Genomic DNA, 11,780 nt, shown 5'->3' with positions numbered 1-11,780 from the left:
ATATAAGTCTTGAAGTATGTATTTGTAAATTACCAAATGTAGATGTGTGTGTTCTAAGTTTTTGAATCCCCTTTTTCTACCCTTCAGATTTTGTTTTTTCTAATCCAAACGGATGGGGCAGTATGACTGTTTGGGATCACTCTTATTTCACAAACGAAGTCAGTGACATAGAAGGAAGCATTTGTTTTAAGTGTAATTTCATCATAATTAAGACACGATTCATGGCTTATGGTTTGTTGGTCTTTGTCATCTTTAGAAGTTCTGCAAAATTGATAGCCAAGCAGAAGAGACTCAAGAAACCCCCGGACAGACGTTTCTGGCAAGCTCCATTTTCAACAACAAAACACTGACTGTGCACAGAGGTAATGTATTAGGAAAAAAATTTTTAAATTTCAGCACAGACACAGTTCCTTCCATAAAAATACCGTGTAGGTGGACTCTTGTGGTATGAATTTGAAATGTATTTCAGAATTAATTATTAGAATAAGAAAACCTATTTAAGTAAGAAGGCTGTTGGCCTCAATACAGTAAGGAACAATCGTTTCTTCAGATTAACCATAAATAAATTAAAAATTTATAAATACAGCAGTGAGAGAACAACCTCAAATGGGAAAGAAACCTTATGAATTCATTCAAAATGGAAAACACCTCAGTCATAATGACGATTTAATCCCATATCAGAGAACTAAAAATATAGAGCAATGCTTTATTCAAAGCAATAAGGAATACAAGGAATGTGGGAAAGCTTTCCATGAGACGGCAGTTGTCATCCCCCATATAACCAAGCTTACATAGGACAGAGTCCTTGTGAACATAATGAATCTGATAAAACATTCTGTAGTAATTCAACCCTCATGCTCAGTAAAGATGGCACAAAGAACAGAAAATCTTTATGAGTTTCAAGAATATGCTACAACTTTTGAGAAATCATCTCTCTTGGAACACAAGAGAGTTCATTTAGAGGTGAAAGGTTATGAGTATATTAAAGAGTGATAATTTCAATGGGAGATCAGACTTTTTCTTGGCACAGGAGAGAGAATATTTGAATATAACAACTTGGGAGAACCCTTTGGGGAGAAGTCAGTTCTTAATATAACTCAGAGAACACACATAGGAGGCAAAGTCTATCAATGTAATGAATGTGGAAAAACATTCTGCAAAGAGTCAAAACTCACCAAACATCAGAAAACACATACAAGAGAAAAACCCTATGAATGTAAGGAATGTGGGAAATGCTTCTCTCGCAAATCTCTCCTTAGTATACATCAGCGAGGCCACACAGGAGAGAAACCTTATGAATGTAAGGAGTGTGGGAAATGCTTCTCTAGAAGTTCACACCTCATAATTCATCAGAGAACTCACACAGGAGAGAAGCCCGATGGATGTAATCAGTGTGGGAAGTCATTTTCTGAGAAATCAGTTCTCACAGTACATCAGAGAATACACAGGGGAGAAACCTTATAAGGGTAGTGCATGTGGGAAGTCCTTCTATCATAAGTCAGATCTCACTAAGCATCAGAGAACACATACAAGAGAGAAACCCTGTGAATGTAATCATTGTGGGAAAACGTTCAGTTGCAACTCGGGCCTCAAAGTACATCAGAGAAGACACATAAGAGAGAAAACCCTGTGAATGTATTGAGAGTGAGAAAAACCTCCAAGAAATCAGTTATCACAGTACATCCAAGGTTACATACAGGGGAAGAAAATTTATAAATACAGCAGTGAGAGAGAAATCTTTCTCTTGTGATCCATACCTCTAAATACCACAGAAAATTCACAAAGGACATGACCCCTATGAATGTAAAGAATGGCAAATTTTTACCCTAATTCATCTTCCAAAGTAAACAAGACAATACTCGTAGTGGGAAATACTCTGAATTTGTCGAATGTCTGAAAACCTGTTGAAATAAGACAAATAAAATGACTGTAGAAGAAACCCTATTAATGCATGTAGGAAAATATGGGGGATTATTATGAAGTAGAACATATTAAATAAGGAACTTACATAGGAGATAATCCTGTCAATCAAAACAGATGTGTGAAAATATTCTTCCAGAATTTGGCCTTAAATAACAATCATAGCACACTTGGGGAAAGTGTCAACATCTTGTATACTTTTGAGACCTTTATACACAAGTTGTACTCAATGTATGTCAGGGAAATAATAGGGAAGATACCCAAAGAATGCACAAATCTGGTTCAGCCTTTATCGAGAAATGCCATTTTGTTGAGCAGGGTTGAGTTGATATCAGAAGACATCGTAAAGATGTTTTGAGCGTGCATGCTTAAACAAAATTTGGACTTTCTTATATCTGAAGATTGTATTGAAGGAAGAATGTCTCTAGGAAATACGGACAGAAATTTTCCTTTAGCTATATTATCTCTGATCTCAAAATTTTTTTAATAGAAATAAAACTGAAAATAGACATGTATAAAAACATTAAACTGTGGAATCTGAAGCTTTTTGAAAAGAACAGATAAACAGAATATTTCTTCTCAGACCCCGATTTCACTTTTGGAGAGACATATGTCACTCCATCCCTCGTCAGAGGGTTTTTGATTAGTCTGTCCCCAACCTATGCTGATACTTCTGCAAATAATGCTTGATGGTCTGGTTCATCCTGGAATCTACTCTGGGGGTTCTCCTCATGGGACTAGAGCCAAATCAGAATGTACACTGCCATCAGCCAGGGACAGTTGAGGATGTGTCTGCTTCTTCTTCTTGGGCTCAGGAACCAGAAGTAAACATTGAGTGTGTTAATGAAAGTAGAGGACTGCCTAGAGTGCCGGGACTTTTGTGTCCCACCTGAAATTTACAGGAAGCTCCTCATGGCTTAGCTTTATTGAATTCAGGCCTGTTGACCCAGGGATAGCCCGCCTTTCCAGGGAGAGAAACTTGGTGGTGTTTTAGTGAAATATTTCATATATCTATCTAATTATGAGGCATATCTTAACCATTGGTGTGTCTGCCGCAGGTTGGAAGTAATGTAGTACAAGAATAGTTGAAGTATCTGCATACCATCCTCAAATCCATTCCATACCCAATAACTAGTACCACCTTCCGCACTTTCCTGAATTTGGTTAGTATTGATCTCAGGTCTTAACTAGTTTTACAGTAATATTTCACATATATTTCTGTGTGTGTGTGTGTGTGTGTGTGTGTGTAACATTGTTTTGCTAGTATATCAGTGGGAACTCATGTTTTGCAACTTATTTTTGTCTTTAAATGCATGGTTTTGCTATTTATACATACTGATATATTTAGCTTTAGTTGATTCACTTTAATAAAGCTTAATATATGACCATAATGATATTGTCTCTTTTCCTGTTAATGATTTTTAGAATTTTAAGTTCTTTGTTATTAAAATAATAGTGCTTCCAAATTTTTAAAAATCAACTCTGGGCAGTAATTGAAATGTGGTTAAATAGACCCTATTTAAGTCACCAACTTGAGTTTTAAAAATAAGAGTATACTCATACGTATGACTCCTACAGTTAAGAGGACACACCCATTACCCAGAAAGGTTTCTCAATCTTGGGACTTCCCCCTCCCTCCCTCCTGGCCTCTGGCAACCAGTGATTTGCCTTCTGTAGCTAGGTTAGACTGATTTTTTAAAATACCATTTCATGTAAATGGAGATGCACAATATGTCCTCTTCCTTGTCTGTCTTTCATTCAGCCCTGATTTTGAGATGCATCCGTGTTTTAGTATCTGTCAGTAACACCTTCATTTTTTGATTAAGTCATATTTTATTGTATGTTTAGTACTACGGTTCTGTTTACCCATTCCCTTTCCAGGTTTTTGATTATTACGAGCAGAGCTGCAGTGAACTTCATGTGCATTTTAGTATAGGCCTATTTATTATTTCCCTTGGCTGAATACTTAGAAGTGAAGTTTCTCGGATTGTAGGATTAGCATACGTGGTATCAGACTTTTCTGAAGTGTTTGTTGTCCATTTTATATTTCTGTCACCAGTGTGTAAGAGATGTATTATTTCATGTTTTGGTCAATACTTGGTATTGTTACTTTTAATGTCACCATATTAACGTACATAGTGGCATTTCCCTGTGCTTTTTTTCATTTGCATGTCCCTGATAAATAATGATATGCATCTTTCACTTACTTATTGGCCATTTGTGTATCTTATTTTGTGAAGCATCTATTTAAATCATTTGCCCACTTTGTAGGTTGTTTGGCTTATTTTTGAGTTATAAGGATTTTTTTTTAATTTAATATTTTTCCCCAATCTGTGCCTTTCCCCCCGACCCCCTAGTTTGTGGCTTTTTAGAAGAAGTTTTTCATTTAGATAAAAGTCCAGCTGACCAGTTCTAATCTTTTCTAAGAGATCTTAACAATAGTATCAGAGATTTTTCCCCCTTGTTTTCTAAATGCCTTAGTTCTGTGTTAGGTATAGGATCTCTTTGGAATACATTTTTATGTATAGTGTTTTAAGGGTTGAAATTTATATCATCATTCCATTTGAGCATTCAATTTTTTCAGCACCATTTGTTGAAATGACTGTCTTTCCTCCATCAATTACCCTTGGCACCCTTTTAAGACCCCCAATTGATTATTTGTCTTTGTGTGTGTATGGGGGGTGGTTTCTACCTATGACCCTTTACTCTGTCCCACTGATCTGTTTAGCTTCTCTGTGTTGTCTGTATTCCCATATCTTTGTTAATAAGTCTTTAAATGAAACTGTGTAAATTCTCCAACTTTGTTCTCTTGTCCAGAACTGTTTTGGCCCTTTCAAATCTTTTGCATTTCTGTGTATATTTCAGAATGAGCTTGTCAGTTTCCAAAAACAAAACAAAACAAAACAAAGATTACCTTAATATTGCTTTTAGGATTTTATTGATTCTGTATGTCGGGTAAAGTTGACATTTTAATAATACTAACTTTTCTGGCCCATGAATATGATCTATCTCACCATTAAATCCAGTCTTTCTCTCAGCAGCATTTTGTATTGCCCAAGTAATATATATGTAATATATATACTGTTATATTAATATTATATATAATACATATACTGTTAATATTAATATACTTATATATTATATATATTAATATAATGTCGTATTAATTAATATAATATTATATTTATGTTATATATATAAGTATTATATTAATATTAACAGTATATATATTATATATAATATTAATATAATAGTATATATATAATATAACAGTATATATTATATATATAACATATACTGTTTTGTTAGGCTTATCCCTAAACCTTTCTTGCTTTGAATGCTATTATAAGTAGTATTATTTACATAATTTCACTTTTAGTAGTTTTTTGTTAATCTGTAGCAATATGGTTGAACCTTGTGTATTGACCTTGTTTTCTGTAATCTTGATAAACAAACATCGTCTTGGTAGCTTTTTTGACTCCATAAGATTTTCTGATTGTATATGATCATGTCACCTGTACTTGCTTCTTTCTTTTCAACCTTGATGCTGTTAACTTTTTTTTTTCCTTTTCTGCATTCTCACTACAATGCGGAATGAACTGGTGTCAAAAGACATCCTTGCCTTACTCTGTCTTAAGGGACAGCACTGAGTCGATTATTGTATGTTTCATGTCAGCTGTGGGTTTCTTAGGTACAGAATGTTGTTTTTAATTCAATTTTGCTCAGAGTTTTATCATAAATAAATGTCGATATTTTTTCTTTTGGCCTTTTAAGCACAAAATCTAATAATCATATGATTCCTTCTGAAATTCTTCTGATGCAATTAATTACACTTACTTATTTCTAAATGTTCAAACAACCTTGTATTTCTGTAAAAATCTACTTGGTTGTGATCTGTCCTTTATATATTGCTGAGTTTGATTTGCAGATTCTGTGTTAAAGACGGTTGTGTCACTATTCATAAAGAATGACGTCTGTATGATCTGTGCTGGTTGCCCCTCGCGTTTTTACATTGGTAATTTGTTTTCTCTCTTTTCCTTCCTTGGTTTGCAGGAAATTTATCAGTTTTACTAATTACATTTTTCAAAAGAATGAACTTTTGGTTTCACTGATTTTTCTCTGTGCTTTTTCTATTTCATTGACTTATGTCCACTTCTCTACTATTTTTATCTTTTCCTTCACTCTGCGGGTGGTTCTTTTTTTAACTTCTTAAAATGAAAGCTGGGTTTTCATTGGCTTTAATAATGTTTTCATTTTAATTATAAGTTTTTTAAAGTTCTGATTTTCTCTCCAGGATCTAGAAATTCTGGGAAGTTATGGGTTCATTTTCATTTAGTTAAAAATATTTTCTAATTTACCTTAAGGTCTCTCCACCCACCCTACCATGAGTTACTTAGAAAAGCATGTGTGATTTCTACATATTTGGAATTTTTTCCAGATACTCTTTTCTTTCTTTTTTTTTTTTTTTTTTTTTTTTTAAGATTTTATTTATTTTTTATTTCACAGACAGAGATCACAAGTAGGCAGAGAGGCAGGCAGAGAGAAAGAGAGAGGAGAAAGCAGTCTCCCTGCTGAGCAGACAGCCAGATGCGGGGCTCGATCCCAGGACCCTGGGATCATGACCTGAGCTGAAGGCAGAGGCTTTAACCCACTGAGCCACCCAGGTGCCCCCAAATACTCTTTTCATTTCTGACTTGTTTGGTGTTCAGAGAATATAATCTTTATGGTTTTCCTTAAGTTTATCTTTCTTGGTGAATGTTCCATGTGACTTGGGAAGACTGTACTCTACTGTTACTGCACAAGATGTTCTAAAATGTCAGTTGGTTGCAGCTTATACATATTCATGCTTCCTTTCCCTTTCAGTTGTTTTATCAATTCCTGAGAAAGGTATGTTGAAGTTTCCAGGTGTAATTGTGATTTTGTGTTTTTTTGTTGTCCGTTTCTCACATAACGAAGCTCTCATTTAAGGTACAGTTGCGTTAAGATTGTTGTATCTTCTTTCTCATTGTGAAATTTTCCTCTTTATTCCTGGTGAAATTCCTTTTCCTGAAATCTTTTTTTTTTTTAATTAGTATAACTACATCAGCTTCTTATGATTATTGTTTGTATGGTATATCTAATTCCATCTTTCTGTAGTTTATATCTCTCTTTTAATTTAAAGTCAATTTTTTGGGCATCTGGGTGGCTCAGTGGGTTAAGCTGCTGCCTTTGGCTCAGGTCATGATCTCAGGATCCTGGGATCGAGGCCCGCATCGGGCTCTCTGCTCAGCAGGGAGCCTGCTTCCCTCTCTCTCTCTCTGCCTGCCTCTCCATCTACTTGTGATTTCTCTCTGTCAAATAAATAAATAAAATCTTAAAAAAAATAAAGTCAATTTTTTTTATACGATAGAGTTGACTCTTGCTTTCTTATCCTTTCTGATCATCGCTAGCTTCTATTTTAATGCTCTTATTTGGAGCAAGTTCTTAGGTGAACTACCATCTTGCTAATTTTTTAAATTGAAATACTTCTTTTTATGAGATGACTACAGATTCCAGTGCACTTTTAAGAAACGATATATGCAAGTCCTGGGAACAGTTCACCCAGTTTTCACTAATGGTAACATTTTGCAAAACTGTTGTATAAATATCATATCCAGAAAAAAATATATATATATCATATCCAGGATATTGACATTGATAAAATTTTGGGGCCTAAGAAAGATCTCTCCAGTTTTTCTTCTCTTCATTTGTTTGCATACATTTAGTACAGTACAACTTTGTCACTTGTGTAGGTTTTGCGTATCTGCCCCATAGTCAAAATACTCTATAGTTCCATTATCATAAGGACCTCTACTGTTGGCCCTTTTATAACCACAGCCTCTTCACTCCTGTGCGCTCTGCCACTGTCAGTTCAAATGTTACATAGATTTGTATGTATGTCACTTTGGGATTAGTTTCTTTCCCTCGACATAACACCTTTAATATTCATCTAAGTTATTGTATCAATGGTTCATTCCTTTTAGTTGCCCATTAGTGTTCCATTTTATTTATTTATTTATTTATTTGTTTGTTTATTTATTTATTACAGAGTTTATTTTTAAGAGTCATGTATTTAAAAAGGGAGATAATTTTAACCTTATTAGCTAAATGATGTCTTGAGCAAATGTATTAATTCATGTACTTAGAACAAAAGTATTGAGGAAGAAACAAACTCTTCTCTTTTTTAAACAAAATTACGTGTTAGAGTAATATTTTTTAAATGAGATAAAATTCTTTCAATAAGCATAAGGAAATTTTGATCTAGGTATGCTATATACCTTTTTGGTACTAATGGAAATGAAGTAATGGTAAAAATACTTTGTAAATGTGTGCATCTATGTTTTTTGAAAACTGAAGAAGCAGTCTGACATCTGGATAGTTTTCATGGGCTAGTTGTAGGAAATTTATGGAAAATAAGAATCAGCACACCAAAAAGTCTGATGCATTTTCACATATCTAGTTTCTGTTCACTATGATCAGGATTATAGGTAATACTGTAAAATACACTCACATGCTGGTTATTAAGGCTATTTGGATTCTTTTTAATACTGAAAAGTTCACACAGATTGTGATTACTGTGTAGTGTCCAAGAACTAAGGTTTGCCATCTGTTACTCAAATACAGGAAAAAGTTAAGATAATCTAGTGATATGAGTGGTTTTGACATTTCTGTTTTTTTGGAATCATCTATTAATTATAGTCTTTAAAGACTAATACCAAATTTTAAGCTTTTGCAAAAATAAAGCTTAGAGGTTATGCCAGTGTTTATATTTTTCTTATAAAATGTGAAGATACTGGTTGAGAACTAAAGCTTATGTAATGGAAGTCTGGCTTTTAGTCATTTAGTTTTACAAGATTATTTGGATATTTAAGTGGGAACACCATGTTTTATCTTGAGATATTAAGTTATATGAGATTTTGATAGTTTTAAGCTGTAATTTTCCTAAAAGTTGATATATAGGAATTCATTATTATGGAACTTCATCAGAGAGCTGATTTAATATGTATTCCTTAAATATTTGCTTTAAATATTTTTCAGGTCCTCTGCTTTCTTGTACAACTCAGTTCTTGTCTTTCTGCTGTGAAGTGATTTTTCCCATTTAAAATTTTGCTTTTTCAAGCTACAATATATAAGTTGTTTCTGTAACATAATTCCTTTTCACACCCTCCCTCCCCCACCCCAAGAACTGCTGTTGCCAGGTTGGATAAATGTCTTTAAAATTGCATATTGGGCTTAATAGGGTCTGATTAGTTTTTTAATCTACGTTATTTATTGATATTTTTACTGAGAAGTTTGTTATGCCAAATGATTAATATGATCAGGCATACTATTTCAGTGTAGATAGGATCTAACTTTGTGTTTAGGGCCTCTATTTTTTGTGTAAGAATCATCTTGCCAATTTAAAACTCATGTCTGATGAAAGTAGATTGTTTGATAAGCATCACTTTATAGAATTTGTTTGGGTCTGAGTGGTAGGTCATGAAGAGAATGGTGCCCTTTTGGATAAACAGATAATATGTGTGTAAATTCTGTCTCTTATATTAAGTGAGGGAGCATGTATGTAGGTGAGATTTTTATCCAAATATTCAGTCTTTACCTGTTTTGTTTGCCTAATAGTATTTAAAGGGTGTGAGGTGTTATGAGCTCCTTTCCCTTGTTTTCATTTCTGTCCATCCCATCTAACTGTTGGTATTTCTGTTTTTCTGTATGTTGACCTTTTTATGTTTTTCAACAGTTTTTTGGTTGACAGAGTTATCTCCTTTTTTATCTTTCATGTTTCAGCTTAATAATTTTCGAAGTTTTTCTGTATATTCTCCTTTGCATATGAAGATTCCACAACTAATTGACTAGTAATTGTGCTTTTTTCCCCAAATTGTGATAATTGGATTTATACTAAAATGATACTTGCTTTAGGAACAAGCATTTATGGGTAGCTGACTAAAACTAAAAGTACTGCCTTTTCAAACCAAGCAATGTAGACTTGCTCTCATATTTTTTAGTATATTTGAATCTGCATACTACTAAAATTTAAAATATGAATTTTGGCTAGTATTTTAGTATATGTAATTTCAGAGGTTTTTTTTGATGATCCACTTATTCAAGTGATTATAAAGTTGATATAATGATAAAAATATCCTCAGTAAAGGAGCTAGTTCTTTGAAAGAATTAATAAAATTGATAAACCCCTGGCCCGACTTATCAAAAAGAAAAAAGAAAGGACCCAAATAAATAAAATCATGAATGAAAGAGGAGAGATCACAACTAACACCAAAGAAATACAAACTATTATAAGAACATACTATGAGCAACTCTACGGCAATAAATTTGACAATCTGGAAGAAATAGATGCATTCCTAGAAACATATAAACTACCACAACTGAACCAGGAAGAAATAGAAAGCCTGAACAGACCCATAACCAGTAAGGAGATTGAAACAGTCATTAAAAATCTCCAAACAAACAAAAGCCCAGGGCCAGACGGCTTTCCGGGGGAATTCTACCAAACATTTAAAGAAGAACTAATTCCTATTCTCCTGAAACTTTTCCAAAAAATAGAAATGGAAGGAAAACTTCCAAACTCATTTTATGAGGCCAGCATCACCTTGATCCCAAAACCAGACAAGGATCCCACCAAAAAAGAGAGCTATAGACCGATATCCTTGATGAACACAGATGTGAAAATACTCAAAAAAATACTAGCCAATAGGATTCAACAGTACATTAAAAAGAATTATTCACCACGACCAAGTGGGATTTATTCCAGGGCTGCAAGGTTGGTTCAACATCCGCAAATCAGTCAATGTGATACAACACATCAATAAAAGAAAGAACAAGAACCATATGATACTCTCAATAGATGCTGAAAAAGCATTTGACAAAGTACAGCATCCCTTCCTGATCAAAACTCTTCAAAGTGTAGGGATAGAGGGCACATACCTCAATATCATCAAAGCCATCTATGAAAAACCCACCGCAAATATCATTCTCAATGGAGAAAAACTGAAAGCTTTTCCGCTAAGGTCAGGAACACGGCAGGGATGTCCATTATCACCACTGCTATTCAACATAGTACTAGAGGTCCTAGCCTCAGCAATCAGATAACAAAAGGAAATTAAAGGCATCCAAATCGGCAAAGAAGAAGTCAAATTATCACTCTTCGCAGATGATATGATACTCTATGTGGAAAACCCAAAAGACTCCACTCCAAAACTGCTAGAACTTATACTGGAATTCAGTAAAGTGTCAGGATATAAAATCAATGCACAGAAATCAGTTGCATTTCTCTACACCAACAGCAAGACAGAAGAAAGAGATATTAAGGAGTCAATCCCAATTACAATTGCAGCCAAAACCATAAGATACCTAGGAATAAACCTAACCAAAGAGACACAGAATCTATACTCAGAAAACTATAAAGTACTCATGAAAGAAATTGAGGAAGACACAAAGAAATGGAAAAATGTTCCATGCTCCTGGATTGGAAGAATAAATATTGTGAAAATGTCTATGCTACCTAAAGCAATCTACACATTTAATGCAATTCCTATCAAAGTACCATCCATCTTTTTCAAAGAAATGGAACAAATAATGCTAAAATTTATATGGAACCAGAAAAGACCTCGAAAAGCCAAAGGGATATTGAAAAAGAAAGCCAACGTTGGTGGCATCACAATTCCGGACTTCAGGCTCTATTACAAAGCTGTCATCATCAAGACAGCATGGTACTAGCACAAAAACAGACACATAGATCAATGGAACAGAATAGAGAGCCCAGAAATAGACCCTCAAATCTATGGTCAACTAATCTTCGACAAAGCAAGAAAGAATGTCCAATGGAAAAA

At 34.0% G+C, this 11,780-nt stretch overlaps 1 pseudogene; it reads left to right on the top strand.

Annotated features, from left to right (window-relative positions):
• The first annotated feature begins 256 nt into the window (after nt 1–256).
• LOC123390209 overlaps nt 257–11,780 on the top strand; it is a 92,512-nt pseudogene continuing 80,988 nt past the window's right edge.

The sequence above is a fragment of the Mustela putorius genome, unplaced genomic scaffold (genome assembly GCF_011764305.1).
Source record: "Mustela putorius furo isolate JIRA1106 unplaced genomic scaffold, ASM1176430v1.1 tig00537291_pilon_pilon_pilon, whole genome shotgun sequence".
In the NCBI taxonomy this organism is placed as follows: domain Eukaryota; kingdom Metazoa; phylum Chordata; class Mammalia; order Carnivora; family Mustelidae; genus Mustela; species Mustela putorius.
The sequence above is the reverse complement of the archived record's forward strand: the minus strand, read 5'-3'. Positions and strand labels throughout refer to the sequence as shown.